Here is a 24028-nt window from a genome sequence, read left to right on the forward strand (position 1 = left end):
ATTCTTATAGTCTACTATGCAAGTGCTTCAAGACCTGAAGCCTGTTGTGATACAGTCAATGTGAGGAAAACTAACATACACCAAGATGTTTTATGCACACAGGCAGAGAATTTTTTCACACAGTTGGTGAGACCACATTGATCCAGCAATTTGGATATTATTATTATCCGTGGTCTCTCTCATTAAATACCCAAGAAAACATAGTAAAAATTTTAAGGATACACATTTAGAACGCTATAGCTCCAGCTATATTCAAGTTGGCAAGTGATTAACGCTGCTTAAAAATTCTAGACAGATGATAATTTAGAGACCCCATGAAAGCCTTGAGTTTATTTGATTGTTCTCTTAATGACTGGGCTCTATGCTATCAAATATTTGTGGAAGAGGAAGTTTTTCTTTGTGGGAGTGGATAATAACCGTGCTTACACTTGGCAATTTTTGCCTTGAGTTATTAAGATTTGCATTTCTCACTTTTGGTTCTAAGGAAAGGTGTTTAGCCATTTTTAGAAAGCAGGTACCAAATAATCAATTGTCAAGCACCCCAGAAAGTTCCCGCCCTAGACAAGTGCAAAAATCTCAGGTATTAGCAACCCACCTCCAGAGACAAATCTACAAAGGGTGGAAAGGGGGAGAGAGGATGTCTCACTTTTCTAGGCGAATATATTGTGATTGGTATGTGTTGCGTGCATTAAGGAACTCTCTCTGCTTGTTAGCTGCCGTTTAGAAACCAGCTCGGAAAAAAGTCTGCGAGAGATCGCGCACAGGCGAGCCCCCAGCTTCCCTCCCTTGCTCCTTCAGTGCCCTGCCCTTCCAGGCGCGTGAAGAATAAACAGGCTGGTCATTGATCTCCGGGTGGTGGTGGTGCTGTCTGGGAAATGCTGGGGGTGCCGAGGGACACGGCTCAGTCCGTGGATGCGCGCCTGAAAAAAAAAAAAAGCCCAGGAGTGGAGAGAGAACATGCAAATTGGCATCCAGCTCAACAAGAGGAAAGAAGACGGCGAGAAAAAGAAACGTGTTGCTCGTATTGTGTCTTAGCCCTCTGTTCTACCATTCTCCTCCGGACCCGTGACCTCCCTCGAGACATCCCCATGCCTTCCCTTTCTGGACACCAGATCCGGGGAGAGCGGTCAGGATCCCCCCGCTCCATCCTAGGTCTGAGATTTAATAGGATTTTTTTTTAAACCCCTGGCAAACCGGCTGCTGTTTTAAGTCAATGAAAGTAAGATGGGTAGAGATAAGCGCCGGAGCAGCCCGGGAGCTGTCAGAACACACACAAATCAGCCCCCACAGCTCCTGCTCCGGGCATTACCTTCGGAGTTTCTTCCTATGGATGAGACACCGGGGAGGCTCGCTCTCGCCTTCCTGCGCCGTCTCCACGGTCGCAGACTCAGGAGTCGAAGCCCAGCCGCCGAGCCTTGTTGAAACCCCCCTAAACATCATTCCTCGGTTCTTGGGCATTGGGATTTGGGGCTTTACGCACACAAAACCAAACCACTTCAACTACCCCAGAGGCAGAGATGAGAGTGCCTCAAAACTTTTCTCCCCCTCACCCACCTCCCCACCCGTCAAGGAGTAGGTGGGTGCGGGGTGCCGTCGGCGGGGTCCCGCGGGCGCAGAGCGGCTCTTCGGGGGAGCAGTGGTCGCTTTAAAAACCAAACCACTCGCCGCTCCAGCCTCGGCGCTGGGCGGACGGCGGATCGCCTCCCATAAGGTTCGGTGGACAACCGCAGACCCCCACGCGCGCCCTCCGCGCCGGCTTTCCCGCGTGCAAACGGGAGCGGGGGGCGCCAAGGGGCCCAGGTGATGCTTGCAGGACAGCGAGTGAGTTTCCAGCGCAGGGAAGAAGTTGACAAAGGGGACTTGACTAAACACGAATGCATATTTATAGACGCGAGCTCCAGCAAGATCTAGAGATAGCCTCCTTCTCCCTGCCTCCTTCCCCTCCTGCCATTTCATTTTATCGCTCCTTGAAGTGGAGGGCAGATTGTTTTCTTTAAAAAAAAAAAAAAAATTCCTGCCCGGTGTGGGTCATCGCCGCGTTATTTACAATCTAGTTACTCGGCAGCAGACGGGGAAGCCAACTCCGGGCTCTTTCCCCTTCGGATGGACAGAGAGGGCGACCGGGCGGCCCGCGGCAGGAAGAAGGTCAGGGTGGGTTTGCGGGCGCCCGGGGGGCGACCTGGAGGGAGCCCGAGCCCCCGCCCCGCCCCCGCCGCACCCCTCCCGGGGCGGGCGCCGGGCCGAGCTGACCGGCGGCGGGTGCGCTGCCCTCGCCTCCCCTATTGTTCCGACTGTCTTTTTGCCTTTTGTTATTTGCACTCGCATTGTGTTGTTTGTCTCTGAAGCCGCCTCATGACCAGCCAAGGGATTTCACCTCGTCCTTGAGAGCTACACGGGGAGCGCGAGCGAGCGAGCCAGACTGGGGGAGAGGGACGCGCGCGCGCACACACAGACACACACACTCACACAGAGACACACACACACACACACACAGAGTGAAAAAGGCGAGCCACCAAACCCATTTCCAGTCTCCTCCCGGGGGGCCCCCCAGCCCGCCACTGTGCCACTTTGCATCCCGCGCCCGAGGAGACGCAGAGGAAAGCCGGTAAGGTGCGTGAATCGCAGCGTTTTAACTTTGTTGTGGGTCCCGACGTGGTTGCGGGCAGCCCTCCAAGGCGCAGCGCTCTCCCCGCGCCCGCCGCGCCGCACTCGCTTGCGGCTCCAGCTGGAGAGCCGGCGGAGGAGGGAGGGGGCCGCGGCGGAGTTTCCTCAAGTACGGAGGGAGGGGGACGGGGTGGGGGCGCCGGAGGCGGGAGGAGGTTCGGGGCTGACAGCCGCCCCGTCCCCCACCCCCGCCTCGGGGGACGGCCGTCCGCCGGGGACCCCGGAGTGCGGGCTTGGACCCCGTTCAGCAAACGGGCCAACTTTATATATTTCGCTCGGGGAGCCTGCGTGCCGCTGCCGGTATTGTTTTGCAAGTGGTGGCGGTGGAGATGGTGATGAGCGAGGCGGGCCGGAGGAGCGCTGGGAGAACGCTAAGGCTGGTCCGTGCCTCTTGGCCGGCGCCCCGCGGCAGCCCCTCAAAGTTGGTCGGGGCGGGGTGGGGGGGTGGTTCCGATCCTTCCCAGGACGGACGCGCGACCCCCGGCCCACCCCACTACCTGGGCGCTCCCCCGGTTGTCTTTTTGTTTCGCTTTCTGCCATCCCTCTCCGCATCAGTTCTCCTCCTCCCCAGCCCCCCCTCCCGGCCCCTCCCGCCTGGAAATTCGGAAAGGAGCCTCATCCTTGTGGATTCTAGGGATTTCAGACACCGGAAGCTTTAATGTTTAATTGCAACTACTTTTTCAGCCCCCACCCCGCTCCGAGTACGAAGTGGAGACCGCTCACGTGTTGTGTCACTTGAAGCGCGGGTTGGGGAAACCTCGCTTGCACTTTGGGCTCCAGTCCTAAAGCCAGGAAAAGAGGTTATACGAGTTGAGATCAAATTGCATTTGGAAATGTTTGCGTCTGTTAGCAGCAGTTGGTTGAGTATTGATCGGCTGGCGTGGGATGCACACGAAGCACTGTTTACATATTTTAATAGTAACTTCCCTTCCACGTTACAAAGCGAATCTAATAATCCATAGGTGGACCCTGGTGAATATCTAAAGACGCTGGTCTCTGTGACCAAAGGCAGAGCGGTGGCGAATGTGAATCCGTGTCGTTATCTTCCTTTCCTAACTGAAAGCGGGTCAAAATGAGAAATTCTGTGACTGTGCAAAACGATATTCTCAGTGCCAGCCAGCCCAGGCACTCTGGGTGGCAGTCAACTGTACTTTTTGAGAAAAGTTTAGGGATTGCTTCTAACCCAGTTGAGATCCTCACTATATCCAGATATCCAAAGTAGTTTCTCAAGAAAAGCATGAGCCTGTTTCCCCAAGAGACTGCCTTCAGGCCCAGCACAGTTCTTTCTTTCAGGGCAAGACCGAGGAAGAGCTGGGGGATTTTGGGTAATAAGTGTGGGAATCTGCAGAGAGACTAGACAGAGTGATTTGTTTCCTTGCTGTTCATAAATAATGGCCCCTAGTATGTTTCACACACACACACACACACACAACAAAACAACAAAAAACAAAACAAAACCACACAAACAAAACAGGCCAATCAAGAAGGTGTGTGGGAGATTTGTAGGCAATGGACATTTCAATCAGAAAAACCAGAGCAGACTTTTTGATCAGGGTTACCAGGAGTAAGGCTCAGTTGCCAGAAGTGATTAGGTTAAGGGCCAGATGGTTTTAAAGTATACGGAAATGTTTTTTAACTTTGACTTTTGTAGCATTTACAAGGAGGACGATCTCTTAGACTCTTTACAGAACTGCTGAATTTTGATCTGTCTAATTTTGAAAGAATTCAGCTGTACGGTGAACTGCCATTAACTCTGATAGGAAAGGAATCTGGTTTCCAACGCTGATACATGGGAGAGAGTTTCTGGGGGTGCTTCTTTCTGATTTAAATATAGCTCTGAGGCTGAAGCTTAGATAAATCCAGCCTCAATGATTTAAAATCATAAGTACTTAACACTGAAAGTTCTCTTAGGCATTGTGTAAAGTTCTCCTGCAGATTGTGTCATTAACTGTTTATTCCTCAGAAGTATACAAGATAAAAATCATAAGCATCACTTAAAACTGATGCAATACAGCATCAGTTAAATCCTTAAACTGGTAGGGATGGCTTTTGTTTGCCTAAAAGGTAGATCTTTCATCACATGAGTTGTTTAAAAACATTTAATTGTGGGGATGGGAAGGGATGTGCATAATTATTTAGTTATTTGTGTTAATTATATAGCAGCATACTTGCCTGAAATTCTTTTTTTCCCTTTCTTTCCAGTGGTCTAACAACCTTGTACATGCAGAAATAACAGAGTTTTTGTTTGCTTGTGGGTTAAAAAAAATCTTTTTGTAGCCATTTTGAGTGGGCAGTATTGAATCAATCTGATACAGACTTGAAAGAGTACTCTTAATACAGGAAAAAAGAGCTTGAAATCTTCATACAGAAACCTTATACAGTTTTGTTGTTGAGATTGAACAGTTCTGGTTGAATGGCAGACAGGATTCAAAACTCAAACTTATTTGGTAAATAACCAGGCATTTGAGATCCAGTGGTTATTTCAAGTTAACTTAGTTCTATACATGTAAATGCACATCCTGTTTAGACTGACACATGGTTTTATAAAAGAAAAAAATGAATATATGCTTATAAAGATGTTATCTGTGGAGTATATGGAGTAAACAGTAAATAACAAGAGTGAAGTTTATACTGAGATATAGCTTCTTTTTTTTTTTTGATCCTTTTTGGGCATAAGGCAGAAGCTGTAGGGAGAGTTTAAAATTTCATTTTCCAGTTAAAAAGCTTGAATGCTTGGAGAATTTTTTTCTCTTTAAAACAAGTGAAAAATATGATATAATGATTAAAAGAACAAACTGTCTTCTTGTAAAACCTGTATCCCTTTATTGAGTGATAGGCAATCATTGTTTTGAAGGTTTATTTAGATTATATAGGCTCCCCTGGTGGCTCAGAGGGTAAAGAATCCACCTGCAATGCCGGAAACCTGTGTTCGATCCCTGGGTGGGGAAGATCCCCTGGAGCAGGGCATGGCAACCCACTCCAGTATTCTTGCCTGGAGAACTCCATGGACAGAGGAACCTGGCGGGCTACAGTCCATGGGGTTGCAAAGAGTCGGACATGACTAAGCAAATAAGTGCAGCTAGATTATATAAAAAATATAATAATCAGGGCAGGATAAAACTTGTTTTTATTATTCTAAAATATACTGGATTTCAAATAACTTAGAGTTCTAACATTAAACACTATTTATTTTTCCAGCATGTAGAATTGTTATGATTGATTGGCATAACCTGGGTGATTCACCCAGTGTCTGATCACCTCTGGTAGCAGAGAATGCTGTAATTAGAGTTTTGAGAGTAGCCTGGAAAACTTATTTGTCTAGGCCAGAAGTTGATGCGTTCCCTCACATGCTTATCACACTTCTTTAGCCTGAGAAATGGAGGTTTATTTGAAAGGCGAAGAAAATGCTTGGCTGTTTCAAATAAGCTATATCCTGAGCTTAGATTTGTAGATAGTTAATAAAATAAATGTCCAATTTTGTTCCAAACGTTGTTTTAAAACACCCATTTGTAAATTGTCTACATTTGGTTTTCATATGTTAATGATTTGGGATCTGAAACTTCTTTCAGAAAGGCATTTTGGTTTATCTTAAAAAACACCACACAAAACTGTCTAAACAACTCTGTAAATAAACTGTTCCAAATGCCTCAATTTGATGAATGAATTAAAGAATTATAGTTCTTAATCCAATTATGATCAGTCTTGTTATTTCCATTTCCCAGTTGAGGGTGCTTAGGGAGTGGGGATGGTAAATGATTCTCAAATGTGAGTGGGGTCTTTGTTGTTTATTTTCTGTGTGTGATATAGTCACTCATACCTAGGATTTAGGAGAAGGATTTCAGAGAAAGAAGCATACTTGAACCACCTTCAGTTAAAGCAACAGTGCATTTGCATGTAAAGTTGCTTTTAATGAAAGAGTAAAATGACGTTTTTAAGACTGTGAAGCCAGGATCTAACCTTTTGCTTAAAAATAGTGATTTTTGTTTTAAAAGGGGGTGAAATGGAACACTTAGGGCCCAGTAGCAGGGCAGATACTCAGCTACCTTAGACACTTTCATCTGGGCCATATTGTGATGTTTCTATGGTATTTTTAAGTAAACTTTGCTCTATTGTCCTTGTTTTAAAAAAGGGGAATATGCTTTTTGGGTTGTTTTCTCCCAACCCCTATGCCTTTAGCTGCCTTCATGAGTGCCCTTGAATGCTGTCCTGATCAGGGGCCTGGATTTAGGATAGGCTCTTGAAAACAGCCCAGTTTGCTGTAATGGACTATTTTGAATTTTTGCCCCATTTGCCCAGTTTAACTTCTGGCTCATCAACTAATGAATTCAAAAGTAATAATAGCTTATTATGGTTTAATTATCTAACTAAATGTTGTTATTATTAATATTGCAGCTTATTGGGACCATCTAATGCCTTAGAGAAAAACACAGAGTATCAAGTGAAGCTGCCAGGAAGAAACACTTATAAACATAGGCATTCTTTTTGTTGTTTTACCACTCAAACCATACCTTACAGGGAAGTAATTACTCTGTTTTTGAGTAAGAGTGACATTCGGTTGGAGAAGCATATTAATAAAATTAGGGGGAAAATGAATGCCTTTAAAGAATCAATGCAATAGGCAGCCTTTAAAAATTGTCTTAAAAATTTTTTTTCTGAGAAAAAAAATGCGTCTCCAGGAAGTAGCACTGGTGGTGACAGTGTTGGTATTGAATGTGGCAGGTAGAGATCCTTTCATTCATTTTCTTAAATTGATTAATTAATTTTTGGCTGTTCTGGGTCTCTGTTGCTGCTCAGGCTGTTCTCTAGTTGTGGTGAGCAGGGGCTACTCTCCAGTTGCAGTGCGCAGGCTTCTCATTGCAGTGGCTTCTCTTGTGGCAGAGTTGTCTACGGCGCACACAGACTTCGGTAGTTGTGGCCCATGGGCTCAATAGTTGTGGCTCCTGAGCTCTAGAGCACAGCCTCAGTAGTTGTGGTCCACAGGCTTAGTTGCGCATGTGGGTTCTTTCCAGATCAGGGATTGAACCTGTGTTCCCTGCATTAGCAGGAGGATTCCTTACCACTGAGCCACTGGGAAAGCCCCCATTCATCAGTTCTTCATTGCTGAAAGTTTATTAGAAGTTTAAAAAGTGACCCACCTGATTATATCTTTGATGCTCTATTCAGTTACCTCATGCTTATATGCTACCCTTCGTCCAAAGGGGATAAATAGAACAGCAAAGGGATGCACTATTGGCGTTCCCTGGAAGCTCAGTGCCTTGTCCCTGCAGCACCAGTTCAAGTCTGGGAGCTAGGGAATTCAGGAGGGAACCAGGATGCAAAAGAAGCCAGCCCACTAGCCTTCAGAGCTTTTCAATTTAGGTCTATTTATAATTCTTCCAAGACTTCGCTTGAAGTTCTGAACATTCAGTGCTCTGCCCCTTTTCTTAACCTCTAAAGCTGGAGATTATAATCCTTTTCTTGTAGGAATATTGCCTGGATTACACTCGATATTGTATATCAGATTCCTAGCATAGGGTGTCTCATGAACTAGGTGTTCCGTAATTGTTAGCTGCACCCCTCTCTTCCTTCAGTCAAAGCTAGATTTTGAGCATTAATAATGTTCAAAGCTTCATTTTGTACTTGCTTTGAACTTATTTGAATCCAAGAAGAAAAATATATCACTTTCTTGAGGCTGAGATCAACACTTCAAAATGGTGATTCAGTTAACATCTATGTATGATCTCTGACAATGTGGTTTTATTAAGATGCTGTATCTGGTACAAGTGTGAATTCTATCTTTTATTCATATAAATGTTCCTTCGTGAAAGAAACAAAAGCTTTAGGACCTAACTATAGATCTTTCTTCTTGCTACAATTTTTGATTTCTTGTTGCAGATATAAACTAGGGAAGATTTATTGTGATTTTATCCATGGAGAGTCATCTGCCTCTGGGTTATATTAAGTTTAGCATGTACGGATAGAGAGAAGTTGCACTTGGAAAAAGAAATAAGTCTGCCTTTGCATTGTTTTGTCCTATAGAGTCGACAGTTCCTTCAAAGAGAATCTCATAGGTTTGTTTGTCTGAATTGGGTGCAAGGAGAAAGATACAATGTACCATTGCCTACTGGAATAGATGGTATACAGAACCTGGAAAACTTAGTTTGTTTTCTTTTCCCAATGATTCAGAGGATTTCTCTGTAAGTCAACGAACCAAAGATAAGCAAAAGACTTTTAGAAAAAGCAAATAACTTGGTTACTGCATTAGAGTCCATCAAGAAGTAGACACCAAGATATGATTCGACATGTCAGAAGTTCTTTGCAGGGAAGGCATAGGAGAAGCTGTGATCCAGGTTTGACACTTACGTAAGGAGAGAGAGAAGGAAAGAGGATTGAGTAGGAAGAAGCAGGATGGTAGCTAGAAGGTTTGGCTAGAGAGATGAGAGTCAGCCATTGGAGGAGCCCTCTGTCTCAGTGGGATGGCTGCATTCACAACCCTCACTGTGCCCTGTCCTTGGCCAGGAGCAGCCCCTGGAAACAGGGCCTTGGAGCACGAATGACACTGGAGTCATAGAGGGGCAGCTGCTGGGGGCACTGAGCTTGTTATATCCTGATCCCAGGAGACCTGAGTCGGGTAGCGGTTTGGAAGTATAGCCCTGAGTACTGGCTCTAGTTGGGTGGTGATGGTGATGGTGGTTTAGTGCTAAGTCATGTCCGACTCTTTTGTGACCCCATGGACTGTAGCCCGCCAGGCTCCTCTGTCCATGGGATTTCCCAGGCAAGAACTGGAGTGGGTTGCTGTTTCCTTCTCCAGGCAATCTTTCCAGCCCAGGGATTGAACCCACATCTCCTGCATTGGCAGGCAGATTTTTTAACCAGTGAGCTGACAGGGAAGCCCCTGGTTGGGTGTACCTGCCACTAAAAAATAGACCTGGTGATTTCTTTGAGTTCTGACACCTCACTTTCCTCCATTGTAAAATGAGAAAAATGATTGTATCACAAAAAGTGTATGTAGCACACCTCACAGAGTGCTAGTCAAGATTGAGATTCCATGAGATTCTATATAAATCCACAATACCACGTGTGGCACAGACATGCTCAACATATATTTCTCTTTTTAATGTATTCATAAAATGCAGTTGAGAGGTATAGGTGAATTGTATCAGGGGATTGTAAATATATTTTAACAACAGGTAGTTCATGTAATTAGAAGGTATGGTTTCTGCCAGCAAGCATCCTTCCTGTTTGCCTTCTCAGAGTCGCCCAGTTTAGCTCTCAGGCTTCAGTACTTATTTTTATGAGGCTGTCATCCGTGCAGCAGATAGACCAGCTGCTTACCTTGACCATCTTCAGGTAAGTTGCCCTAAAACGCGAGGTAGACAGCACTCTCTCTTCATTTCCTTACTCCTCTAGGCTTCCTATTCAGCCGAGAAGCAACTTGCACTGCAAGTCTGCATTTTATCTTGAGCCTCAAACACCTTGCGAGTCTTTGCTCCCCTATGTTTCTGCTCCTAAACCAACTTTCCTCGCGCCACAAAGCACTGAACTCAAGTGGCCCTCAGCGCGAGCTACTGCTGTGATGAGTCACAGGGCCACCAGCAGTTTGTTTCGTTAGATTTGATCACTGCCATGAGCAGTCCTTCGATTGTCAGCTAAGAGACCCTTCAGGGAGTTGTCCCTTAATAGAAAGTCTCTTTTCTTCCCTCCTGTTGTAACTTTAAATTAAAAGAAACTGTAGAGGAGCTGGTGGCCTTGCAGCAGTTCATTCTTCTACCCACTGGGAGAACAACATCTGAGAAAAGACGTTATTGGACTGAGAATTGAGTTGTTGCTATTTTTTTTTGGGCCAGCATGGGGGTGGGGCGGTTGCAAGGGAGGATCTGGCTCTCAGTAATGCCATGGGGGGGTGAGGGGCGATTCTTTGGTGCCTGCTGGGGAGCCTTTTGGGGAATGGAAGACATTGATTTAGCATCTTGGGATAATGAGATCACTGGTGTCTTGCCCCTGAGTTTTAGGTGGTTTTGTGTATTGTACTGTGGGAAACTGGCACTGGGACAACTTCAGAATCCAGGGAGGATGAGAGGCAGGAAGAGGGAGCTAATTTTTGACACATTCCTCTGACGAGTGCCCCCTCTTGGGAATCTGTGCCCAGGATAAGGACTGCTTATTCTGAGGCTTTTGGCATAGTTTTCCCCAAATAGTGAGTGCTGGTTGCTTCCATGTCACTTGTTAAAAAGATTGACAAACTGAACGTTTGGAGAGCCTCTCTGCTGAGCCCGACACTGTATTCTCTGCAGTTTCAGGTCCATTCCCAATCTGGGTTAGAACCTGCCCTCATTTTGGATGTCTGCTGGGATTCCCTGGTGCCCTTCATGGCTACTGAAAGCTGAAGTTGTTTGACGGGTGGCAGCAGGGGCTGACTGCGATGTGCATGGACGTCCTTGTGATGCCCGCTGTCAGTACGCCGTATTGGCAGCCTGTCACATGTATCTGGCACAGGCAGTCTCATTACTTTCCTCTTGGACTGGGAGCTGCTCTGGAACAAGTGCATACCATTTCTTAGAATTCTGTCTTGACTTTTCCTACTTCACTGTCTCAGCCGCATCTCCACTGTACCCTGACGGCTAGCAGAATAGTCATGCCTTTGCACATTAAATCAGGAAATGAAGTGATAGTTTTAATACACACTAACTAATCGACCAAACAAATCTCCAGGTTTGTTTCTGTCTTCTGTTTTGGTTTCTTTGGCCGCTCAGCCTGTGGGGTCTTAGCTTCTGGATCAGGGATGGAACCCAAGCCCCACTGCGTTGGAAGGCAAAGTCTCAACCACTGGACGACCAGGGAAGTCTCCTTTAAGTTTGTAAAGAAAGTTAATATGTGCTAAGTTGCTTCAGTTGTAATCCAACTCTTGGATAGAGTTGAAGAGCCTACCAGGCTCTTCTATCCGTGGGATTCTCCAGGCAAGAATACTGAGGTGGGTTGCCATGCCCTTCTCCAGGGGATCTTCCTGACCCAGAGATCGGACCCAGGTCTCCTGCATTGCAGGCAGATTGTTTACCATCAGGAGCCACTAGGAAAAGTTGTTGGGCTCACTGTTTCTAGGGACCTCCTCAGCCCCACAAACATTCCACCCTTCTTCTGTCACTGCTTATTGGGCTTTTCTCAACCTTTCTCTTCCCACAAGGTCTTCCTCCTCCTGCACCATCGCCACGTGCATTAAGTTAATCTCACCAGAGGAAGTGAGAAGTGGCGAGTTTGCTAAATACACAGTTGCCTGATTAGAAAGGGGGTAGCCATAGGTGACAAACATTTGGAAGCTAAGCTCCTTGAGGGCACAGCATTGTATTTCCAGCACAATCACAGTACTTGGAACAAGGCAGCCACAGAATCAATGGTGGCTGAGCCAACTTGTCTTGCAAACTAAGCTGCATTCTGATTCAAGGGGCCCAGCATGATGGGGAGGTGAGAAAACTAATAGTGGTTAGGCATTGACCATGTTCCAGGCACCTGCTAGGTGCTTTACATGGATAATCTCATTTAATCTTCAGATCCCACACATTTAGTGGCTATTATCTCCTTTCCACAAACAAACTGCAAGAGGTCAGGTGCCTACTCGGTCTCCTCAACTAGTACACAGGAGAATCACTGCCTGGATTTCAGTCTTTTTGACTCAACCCCTTGTGTACTCTTTCCATCATGCCGTGGCCAAGATGCTGGTGTGGGTTCCTATCCATGAAATGCGAGCACTAACCATGCCTTCCTGTCTACCACAGGGGCCAGTTAGGAGCAGGTGAGAAGTATAAAGTAATTTCTAAACATCACTTATCATTATCAAGAACCCAGTGATCCATTTACTAAGCCAAAGACTATTTATTGAACACACAGATAGATATTGCTTAAGCTATACTTAACAGGAAATATTTTTACTTGAAGCAGAGATCCTGAATGCATAAAAACTGACATCAAAGGAATTTATAGAGCAGTGTGTCTCAAAGGTGATCACCCAGTCATCTTGCTGAAAACCACCTGGGATGTTTTTGAAAATATGCTTTTCTGTCCCCCTCTCAAACATAAGAAACTTGAACCCCTGTGGTTGGGAAGCCCTCTAACCCTGAATTTTTAACAAGCATGACTGGTGATTCTTTTGCACATAAAAGTTTGAGAACCAGTGATAAAAACTTTTTATTGATTCACTTCGGTAGTAAGTTATATATATGGCTTATAGAGTTAAAGTAAAGATGCTCACGGAGTAGTGGAAGTGCCAGAATAAAGCACAGGTGATGGTTGGATTGCTAGAAAGACTTTTTGGGGATTTGGTTTTAGGTTTTTGGTCATTTATTTAGGTTTTAAAGAACCTAAGTAAGTTTGAGTATATAGAATGCTAGCATGCTGAAGGTCAAGAGTGATGGGACCCGCCTCAGAGTGGGTTGGGGCGGGGGAAGGATGGCAGTTATGTGCTTTCCAGACTTAAAAAGATCTTTCTTTTCCAGGACAGATGGAGAGGTAAACTGAAGACCTGGGGTTGATTTATTTATTCGGTTCCATATCCCAAATATTTAGAACAGTGTCTGGAACATAGCAGGTGCTTAAAGACCTTTGCTTAACAAATGAATAAAAACAGGTGGAGGGAGAGAGCAATGTGGAGAATAGATTAGAATAGCTTGATTATGATTATTGTGGTTAAAGAAATCGAGAAGGAAGATGCTGGGAAGGAATCCTAGTGAGACCAGATAAGGACAAGTTATAATTAGACTAATATGGTCCTTACAGGAGAGTGCCTTCAGACAAACAAATAAACAGTGCAAAAGCAAACCTGGGGTTTGTATGGGATCAAATCATCCAGCTGCTGTTTGTGTGTATTATCGTGGGAGCAGCAATTACTGCATGAGGATAAGGACCGAGTCTGTTTTGTTCTCCAAATGATCAGAGTCCTTAATAAATATTTATTGAATAAGTGACCGGGTTTCCACATGGGCTGGAAAAGAAAGCTTTTAAATGATACAAAAATATCTTGTAAAAAGAGAAGAAGAATCTTGATGAATGCTAACCAATAATGGATGATGATGAAAATAGCAAATCTTCATAAAAACTGCAAGTTCTTAGGCAGTCTATTTGGAATTTAGGAGCATCTCCATCTGATGGTTTGCCTGTCACCAGACAGTGCTTTGCTGTTCATGTCACTTTCATTTTGCTGTGTCGAAAATCCACTGTGATGCCTAGCACAGTGCCTTGCCAATGTTGGCTATTGAATAAGTAATTGCTGAAGAGTTCAATCCGTGAATGAAGGGTATTGACTTGGGGTGGGGGAGGGGGGAAATCGAAAGCAGATGAGGAAGAGAGTTGCCTTCCTTCACTTAGAATTCCCAGAGTGGCCTGTGGTCCAGTGACCTTTAGCAGGCAGATTTCCCATATAACTCAAAGCCTGGGTATTGTAATCTTGGGAAGAAGGATGCTTGCTAAGGTAATGACTGCAAAGGTGGTTCAGCATTGTTCAAAGAGGCAGCCATTCATTTGATCTGGAATATCAGCCTGGAAAATGTATTGGGGGAAGAAACGGTAAAAAAGTAATTCTAAACCTAACAGGAGTTTCAGTAGAAAAATGGCTCTAATTCAAGCGGTGTAATGTTAACATCAATGTGCGTCTCGTGGCTCAAGCCCCGCATCCTGCTTTGGAAATAAAAGGAGATTGTGTAAAGAATTAGCAATACAAGGCATTTTTAAGTGCTTTATTGCAGAGGCCTGTGATACTCTGTGAAATCTATGCAGGCTTTTTCTTCCTGCTGTGCTTAATTTCAGAATCTGATGCTATTACCTATCCTTGGAGAAAAAAAATCACTCTCTGTTAACTCTTAAAAACCGAGTTTAGCACTGTGCTGGCTTTCAACATAATCTTTCTGACATTTCTTGGGAAGAGAGAAGTGGTGCATGTAGCTATGGAGGGGTTTTTGCCTCCAAGTTTAGTATCCAGGATTGCTTCTAGGGGGCGGCATTAGAGTAAGAGGGCAAGTTGGAAATAAATGTCAAAAGCACAAGTTTAGAAATGGCTCAAGCAGCTTGAAGAATAAGGTCTCTGAAAGAGTTGGCAGAGCTTGTGTTTGGCATGGATCCAGATCAGAAGCCAGAAAGGCAGATGCGTCCTAAAGAAGATCAGGCAGAAGCCAGGACAGGAGTTAACCCTTTACAACAGAGATGACTATCTTCTTGTGATATGAAGAGAAGCCCTCCACATAAGTTCCCTGGCATGCCATCACCATGCTCCTTCACCTGTCTAGCTTAAAATAACAGTTGATGTTGATTGATAGTTTACTGTTGCCAGGCACTGTGCTAAGCAGTTTATTTTTATTGGCTCTTCCCAGGAATTCTCTGATGTAGATACACATGTTGATCCATTTTACAGATAAGGAAACTGAGCTGGCCCCAAGTAGTAGAACTGGTGTCTGTTGGAGCTGAGACTTGAACACAGAGTGGTCTGACTCAGAGGCTGGGGCTCTTGCCCACTGTAACATGGGAAGTATATTTTAAGTCCAGTTGAGTCATGGCTCAAAATGATGCTTGTGTTTTCCTCTCCCTCTACATGTACTTCTGTCACTCTAGGACAGGCTCTTTTCGGCTTGTTTCCGAACTTTGGCAAAGTTCCCCAAAGTGGAATCTCTCCTTACAATTTACACTGTTTACTGCTGTCAGGTCAGTCTTCCAGACATGCTATTTAGATTGTGTTGCCCCTTTCCTGAACATTCATGGTGCCTGAATACCACACCCTGATGGGATCCAGACCTTTAAGTCTGCTTTCTAAGGGCCTTACCATCTTCTCCATGCCTTCTGCTTTTTCAGGCTCATATTGGAAGCTGTCCTTTTGAGACCAGTTTGCTTCTGATCTGGATTCAAGCTGAGCATGGTTTCCCAAATGGGTCTCAAAGTGTCTGCGACACATGAGCCTTGTCAACTCTTCTCAGAATGCTCATGTCAGGGGCCTTCCAAGGGTATCTCATGAAAAGCCAGTGCTCGCATCTGAACTTTGTGACTTGGGGAATTTTTCCCCGAGTTGCTTTTCCATCTGCTTCAGACCTCCTCATCGTCTCTGACTTTCCTTGGTTCCCAATCCACTTGACTCTGGGTTTAAACTTTCTCTTTTGATGTGTCTGTTCATTCATTCAGTAATCAACAAATATTTGTTGAGCACCTACTATGAGCCAGACGCCACTTTAACTGCTAGAGAGTCTGTGATGTGTGGAACAGGCACATACTTTATATACAAGGTATATATACCTTATATACAAATCCTTGCATTTATGACTGTAAACTGTAGAACTGTATTTTGCAGGAGTATATACAACATGGAGGAGAAGTGTCTGCTGTTTTGGCAGGACAACCAGAGGAGGCAGCCATGAGGAAGTCACATCTGAAGGATGGTTACTGAGGTCTCATCCCTGGTGGCTCAGATAGTAAAGAATCCCCCTGCACTGTGGGAGACCCAGGTTCAATCCCTGGGTTCGGAAGATGACCTGAGAAGGGAATGGCATCCCACTCCAGTATTCTTGCCTGCAGAACTCCATGGACAGAGGAACCTGGTGTGCTACAGTCCATGGGGTTACAAAGAGTCAGACATGACTGAGTGACTAACACTTTAGTGAGAAAAAGGGGACAAGAGAAAAAACCTTTGAGACATATGAGTAGTATATGCAAAGGTTCCAGGAGAGATGGGTGGGTGTGCTCTTGGAATTAGAAGGCCAGCATTGCTGGAGCAGAGTGACTGGGAAATGGACATCGATGGGGCTGCAAAGGTGAGTCTTCAAAGGTGAATCTTCAAATAAGAGTGACAAGAAACCCATTGAATAGTTTTAAGCAAGAGACTGATAAAATTTGTGGCCAGAGCATGTCGACCAAATGTAAGAGAAGAAGGAATGGATTTGGCAAGCTTGTAAGGAAGCCATTGCAGTAATTTACGTAAGAGAAAGACAGTGGCTTTGATTTTGGACTTTAGCAAATGGCAACCCACTCCAGTACTCTTGCCTGGAAAATCCCATGAACAGAGGAGCCTGGTAGCCTGCAGTCATTGGGGTCGCTAAGAGTCGGACACAACTGAGCGACTTCACTTTCACTTTTCACTTTACTGTGTTGGAGAAGGAAATGGCAACCCACTCCAGTGTTCTTGCCTGGAGAATCCCAGGGACGGGGGAGCCTGGTGGGCTGCCGTCTATGGGGTCGCACGGAGTCAGACACGACTGATGTGACTTAGCAGCAGCAGTAGTATCAGAGATGGAGACAACAGGAAAGGTTTTACAAGCGAATGTGAAGGGGAGATCACCCAGTTTCAGTGCTTTGTATTTGCCCCCCCAATTCTACCAACCTAATGGAATATTCCATCTGATAATTAATCATTGTTTTCTTGTTCATAAGTTTGGGAAAAAGATATGTAAGTCCATACACCTTCCAGGGACGCTGCTGGCTGTATCTATACCTCCTTTAGCACTTGAGTATTCAAGCACAGTGGAGAGGAAATGTCTACCCACTCTCGTATTCTTGCCTGGAAAATTGCCATGGATGGAGGAACCTGGCACGCTACAGTTCATGGGGTTGCAATGAGTCGGCCATGACAGCACATCAGCAGCATTCAAGCAGAGAGATTTGACACAAAATGCGTAGTGTCCGCTGTCTCTACATATATATTTGCTTTCATGTTTCTGGACTTTCCTTTGGTATATATCGTTCCTTCCCATAGATTTCCTGAAACACTACCCATCCCTTAATTTCCAAGTTGAAGTTTGCTTTTTTCACAGCATCCTTACAGAATCCACTGACTGATGCTTTCTCCTTGTGATCTGATGATATTTACGTCTGTAACCACTTTTAAAGCTTTGACTGTTCCATGTTATAAGCATACTGTGAACGTGTCTTCTCTTTTGAGAGATCCTGTGAGTTTGCCTGGGGATGTGGATTTGTAGTTCAGTATTATACTCCTATTGGATCCTCATTTACATCTTTAGTATGGCAGTCTACTTAACCTCTCAGTCTGTGATTCCTCATCTGCAGAATGGGGATAATTATATGTACTTCATAAAGTAGTTGTGTAGAATCAATGAAAGAAAGAGTATAAAGTCTGTAAAACAATCCTTGGCCATAATGAGTTCTGCTACATGATGACATTTTATGGCCATAAATGTTATTCTTTGAAATCAGAAACCTGTGTCCTATTACTACTTTTATCTGCTTGGAGCTCAGTAAAAATTTATTGAGTTCACATTTAAATTTAAATTCATGTATCACTTCTGCCAGGGGATACAAATATAAGTACATCTTGGTTCTTGTCTGCACAAACCTCTGTTTGATAGGGAAGTTAGTAACATAAACTGGTAATTATGTGTCAGTGTGATAGGTATAGTGTTAGAGTATTTTGAGAGCAAGAAAGAGAGGTTGGGGAAGGTTTTCTAAGTGAATTGAAATATGCGCTGAGTATTTTATTAATTAAATGTGTATTGAAATAATGTGTATACGTTGTGTAAAACTCAAAGCTACATAACAAAATAGCACACCTGTCTTATTGATGATCATGCCACTCCTATTACTTCCAAGTCTGTATCTGTATTTCTGAATAAAATGTTTATTCCTTGTTTTCCAAAAAATGTGAATTATTGATTGACTTCCTACTAGTTGGCCTTGTTATACTACTCTTCCCCTACCCCTGCTTCCTAACATCACACATATTCCTTTTCCCATTATCTCAAAGTATTTTCATCTCCCTCCTTTTTTAGAGTTACATCAGTTCAGTAAACACAGTTACAGGAATTCCCTGGTGGGCCAGTGGTTAGCACTCGGTGTTTTCACTGCTGGGGCAAGTTTGATTCCTGGTCAGGAAGCTGAGATCCTGCAAGCTGTGAGGCACCCCTGCCCCCCCCACAAAATAATCCCCCCAAAACAAAAACCCAAACAAAAAACAAACAGTTACTTTGACTCTGTAAGTGTTGTTGATCACTGAGAATAGTGTATATTGATTACTTTTACTTTTTATAGAACTTTTTTGGTTTTCCTGGAGTTAATATTGGTTTCTATTCAAACCCACAAGTTTCAGTAAAAGTGTTCAATGTTTACTGGAATTTCTGAGTCAGGCTTAAAAAGGGGTAGACTTTGGGGGCAGTCAGCCATGGTTGGAAAGATCATTTTATCACTGACATCATTTAGAATTATTCTTAGAATTAGATAATAAAAAGCCCATTGACTTTTAGTTATATTGTTCTTAAAATTTCTGCAGACATTGCATCCACTTATTGCGTATACCTGGGCACACTGCTCCTGCCAACCTGCCCTTGGTAAGGCTCTGATTTAAACTTAGAAAGGCAGAGGGAGGTACTCTGAGAAGGGAGGAAGGTATTCCAAGCAGACAGGACAGTGTGACTAAAAAGGCAAGAAGGTGAGAAATAGCATGGTGTGTTTGTGAAATTACAGACAGTGTGGTGTTGGTAGAACATAAAGTACATGATAGGAGCCAGCTGAGATGAGGCTGTGATGTTGGCAATGGTTGGATCAAGGTGATCTTTTTTTCATAGACCCAAATGCCACAAATTTTGTCTTGTAGGTCATGGGGAACCTTATGGTGTTGAATAATATGGTCTGTTTTGCTTCTGAATGAACTAATGGCATACTGGACAAAAAAATGGAAAACTGTCTCCTTAAGTCAGCAATTAAAATGCATATTTGGTGACATATTAGTACTTTAGGGATACCCCACCAGTAAAGCTTCTAGAGCACACAATCCTTTAGAATGTGTGGATGCACGCACACACACGTATTCATAATTTATGTGCATGTGTTGTACTGGACCTAACACTCAGCCTGCAGTAAACACTAAGGGCAAGGTTCAGTTTAAATGACAGTTGAAGTAATAGTAGTAGTAGTACATCAGAGTTCCCTGGAGACCAACTCTGACTTGTAGAGTTTCATGCATTGGGTTTATTAGGAAGGCTCTTGGGGACAACAGCCATGAAGGGCTGAGGAAGGCAAGATGAGTCTAAGGACTGTGATGCAGCTGAGGCTTCAGCTCGCCTATGCATAACTCTGAAACTGGATGGCTCCTCAGAGATGTCCTGAACTGAGGCAAGTGGGCCAGGCCTTTGTAAACATACGTTGGTGCTGGATATGAGCCATCCCTGGGGAGCAGGGGGAAGTTAATATGAGGGTAGTTCTTCAGAGGGGGCTTAGATGTGAGTATTCAGCAGTCGACACTCTTGGAAGCTGGGAAATGAGTGTCACTAAGTAGCATACTACAGTATCCACTAAATGCAACCTTCTGAGACTCTACTCTTTTCAATTCCCATAGATTTTCCATGAAATATGGCTGACAGTGAGTCTTAGAGATACAGTTCTGCCATTTTCCCATGTTCACTTGTATTTGCATTATTAGTATTACTTTGAAATCTTCTGGACTTTTGTAGGATATATTTTAAAACCATTTGTTAGCTTTATGTGAATTAATTTTGCTAAATGTTTAGACAGTGTGGTTCATAATGCCACACTGTGTGACAAAATGGTGAGACAGAAGACAGTGGCATTAACATTCAGTCCTTCTAGTTGTGAAATGAAGGCTCCTGTGGCAATCTATTAATAGTTGGATTAAAAAAAAGAAATACGTGGATCATCTGGAACTTTCAGCTTTGGAGAAAATGTCTTTATGTAATGAGACCAAGAGAACATTTTAATTGGAGGTAGGATAGCTGATTGGACATAGACATATGGTGGTGGAGATGGTGTCTCTGTGTATTGACAAAGGAGGAGGAATTCTTGCCCAGAATGCAGACAGGAGTGTAGCCTAGGTTTTCCGAGTTCCCAGATGGGCATCTAAGTCAGTGTTCTCCTAACTTCCTGTGATCATGTTTATACATCATCAGTAAAAAAGAAAATATTGCTTTACTAATAGTGAGCATACAAAAAGAGACATTAAAAGGCTTGAGATAATGAGGGAATAAAGAATATCTGGTGGCTCAGAGGTTAAAGCGTCTGCCTCCAATGCGGGAGACCCGGGTTCGATCCCTGGGTCGGGAAGATCCCCTGGAGAAGGAAATGGTAACCCACTCCAGTATTCTTGCCTGGAGAATCCCATGGACGGAGAAGCCTGGTAGGCTACAGTCCGCGGGGTCGCATAGAGTCGGACACGACTGAGCGACTGAACGGAACGGACGGAATATAATAAGAAATGTAAGCAAAAGTTGTGATATTTTCTTTTAGCACGCTAGTGGATTTTTTTTTTTTTAGAACCCTCCTTGAAGACTTTTTCAGCTAGTTTTCTCGAGTGTAAGTTGTGTACTAAATAGGGGAGAAAGTACGGGCGACAAACTTTGATGGTTTTATGAGTTTGATCTGTGCAACTATTTAAATGTGATAGCATGAACTACAGGTATTAAAAACTAAGGTTTTAGAACGGGCTTCCCGATGGCTCAGTGGTAAAGATTCTGCCTGCAATGCAGGAGATGCAGAGATGTGGGTTTGATCCTTGGGTTGGGAAGATCCCTTGGAGTAGGGCATGGCAACCCACTTCGGTATTCTTCCATGGAGAATCCCATGGACAGTGGAGTCTGGTGGGCTACAGTCCACAAGGCTGCAAAGAGTCGGACACGGTTGAAGCAGCTGAGCACACACGAACACGAGGTTTTAGAACACAGTTGTGGCATTTTATGATATTTTAAAAATCATGAACGGAATGTGTGTGTGTGTGTGTGTGTGTGTGCGCGCTAGCCAGGGTCATGATGACTTAGCATTTCCTCCTGTCTAGCAATTCCTCATAATTAACTAGAAGGTTGGGGCCACACTGACACCATTACCCCTCTGAATATCTGGCTCTAATTTATGAGCCATATCCTGCCTAATATGCCAGAATGCTCTTGAATGTTCTCTCCTTGCTTATTTTTTCTTGGAGTCATAGATTTATAAATCAGTTACATGCAACAATGAGAAGATGCCTTTATTTGTGTCTCTCAGCAGTAGAGAACCTGAGAAGACAAAACCTTTCATAAATGTAGTAAGTTTCTTCATGTCCTTTAGGAATTTTAAATGTTTATAAGCATTTTTATAGCAAAACTCAGCCTAACTTTAAAGAATTATTCTAGATTTGTTTTGTGCCTGAACTTTGGATAGCTTGGCTTCCTTATTAACATCCTTTATTTTGTTAAAGTTCATTTTAGTTGTGTTTTCATTTTTATATTTAACAGTGTCTGCTCACAAAACATTGGTTGCTTTGAATTTCTTGGAAGAAAGGGGATAAATACATTTCAGGTAGCATTATTATTACTTTTCATTAGAGATTAAAAGGTAGCCAGATTTGGAAGCAGTATATAGAAGTCTTAGTTATAGTAATCATGGTTGGATTCCCAAGTAAACCTAATCACATAATCTTAAATATAGTTCATAAGTTATAAGGTAGAACCTCGTTATGCTAGAGAATGGTACTTTTAAAATAATAAAGAATTGATTCATTTTTAAATATACAGTCAAATGATCTTTCTAATTATTCAGTGAAGGACAAATACTGTCTCTCAAAAAAATATTGTGCCCTGACATTTTCAGGTGATTCCATCCATATTTTTATTGTTTATAACTATTTGCATATTGATCTTAATAGTAATTTAAAATTTGCAATGTTGTTATATTTGATTTTGATTAACTATTATTCATTAATTCAAAGTGTGTTTATTGTGAGTCTGTTCTTTGTCACATATGAGAGATGTTGACTAATGGGGTTACCATGGTGAATAATAGAGATTTGGTCCCTGCCCTTATGGAGCTTCCAATTTAGCGAGAAAAATGGAGATTAATCAGCTAATCATATTTGAGAGACATTTTCTTATCTGGTGTAATTGTGACTGGTAACTGGATTGTTAATGAAAAAAATTGCTAAAGCATAGAATCATAGAGAAATGACATATTCCCTAAATATTTTAGCATCTTAAACAGTGTTTAATCAGTTTGTTTATTGCTGTTCCATTGTTTATCAATATTTATTAATTTGCTAATTAATTGATGTATAGTTGAGGCTTTTAAGGATGAGTCTCGAGTGCCACTGCTTGTCATCTTGGATAAGTCACACTTGAGATATATGTTCTATGGTTTTTGATTTGCTAAAAATGATAGGGCTAAAAGGCAAGCAATTTAAGTGCTGAAATTGGTCTTTAAATTTTTAAAAAAATTTTTAAAACATTTTGAAACCTAATGTGGTGAGTTTTTTAAAAAATTTACCTTTATTCCTTCCAAAGCTTTCAGTCTAGTGTTACTAATAGCATCCTTTTGCCCCCATATTCTCTTACTTATGTAATATTTAATGAATGTAGTCAATTACAGTAACAAATAGAAATGATATAAGGAGATTTGGATCAAGCAGATAAGTAAAGCAGTTAGAGTAGGTGTGTGTGTGGTGTGCTGGAGTAGCCTTTTCGCCATTAGGGTACCATGACTAGTTCTATGTTTCACAGAGGGGATGGAGCACATGAGTTACTCTGGTGATTAGGTGACTGTAGGTTGGCTGTGAAAGTTTTACTCTAGGACTCCCGAGGAGTGCTATGAAGTGTATCATGGAGACGAGTAAGGGGAGCTTTAAGGATATATTATAGGGTTGTTGTTCAGTCTCTAAGGCAGGTCCGAATCTTTGTGACCCCATGGACTGAAGTGCGCCAGGCTCCCCTGTCCGTCACTATCTTCCAGAGTTTGCTCCAATTCAGACCTACTGAGTCGGTGATACTATCTAACCTATTCACCCTCTGCCTCCCCCTTCTCCTATTGCCCCAGAGTTGGCTGGGGCACAGAAAAGAAGGGTAAAAGTCATGAAGAATGAGGCTGGAGGAGGGGGCAGAAGTCCTGTCACGTAGGGTCTTGTAGATGCTGCTAAGGTTCTGAGTTTTTATCACAAAAGTAAGGGCAAGTAGTTAAAGGATTCGTATTTGCATTTTTAGAAAGATCATTCCCGCTGTTGTTTGGAAAATGGAATGAATGGGGCATCAGTTCTGTAGTGATTAGAGTAGTCTAAATAAGAAGCGTTGTCCTTGTCTCCAAAACTATTCTTCCATTTTTCAGGGCCTTATCCTGCTACAAGTCTAAACGGGTCCTTGAAATACTTGAGGAAAAGCAGAACCTAAATTCATCATAGATATAAATCTTTTAGTATCCCCAAAGACCAGGAATAGTATTTTCTATAGTGTACTTTGCTTACCATTTTTCCTTTTATATTTGTATTTATATTCACAATTCTAGCACATCATGTTTTCAAGACAATAGAAAAAAAGGGAAAGGCATTCTTTTAAGCTTGTACCACACTATTGATTTTCTTTGAAAGGACAACAAGTGTGTTTATTTTATCACTGTGGGTCTAAAAATTAACCATGAAACATCATTTTCTACTTCTAAACTATGT

At 43.1% G+C, this 24028-nt stretch overlaps 1 protein-coding gene across 5 annotated transcripts in view; it reads left to right on the forward strand.

Moving 5' to 3' along the window:
- Positions 1-2066: 2066 nt before the first annotated feature.
- Positions 2067-24028, forward strand: part of SOX5 (SRY-box transcription factor 5) — a 1155320-nt gene continuing 1133358 nt past the window's right edge. For 2 of the 5 annotated variants that reach the window (XM_055394455.2, XM_055394462.2), the window contains exon 1: positions 2157-2610. The gene's annotated coding sequence lies outside the window, so the exon portion shown is untranslated. The other 3 variants (XM_055394458.2, XM_055394456.2, XM_055394463.2) reach the window with 3 other exon arrangements.

The sequence above is a fragment of the Moschus berezovskii genome, chromosome 6, assembly GCF_049115385.1.
Source record: "Moschus berezovskii isolate FMDL1 chromosome 6, NW_MosBer_1.0, whole genome shotgun sequence".
Taxonomy (NCBI): Eukaryota; Metazoa; Chordata; class Mammalia; order Artiodactyla; family Moschidae; genus Moschus; species Moschus berezovskii.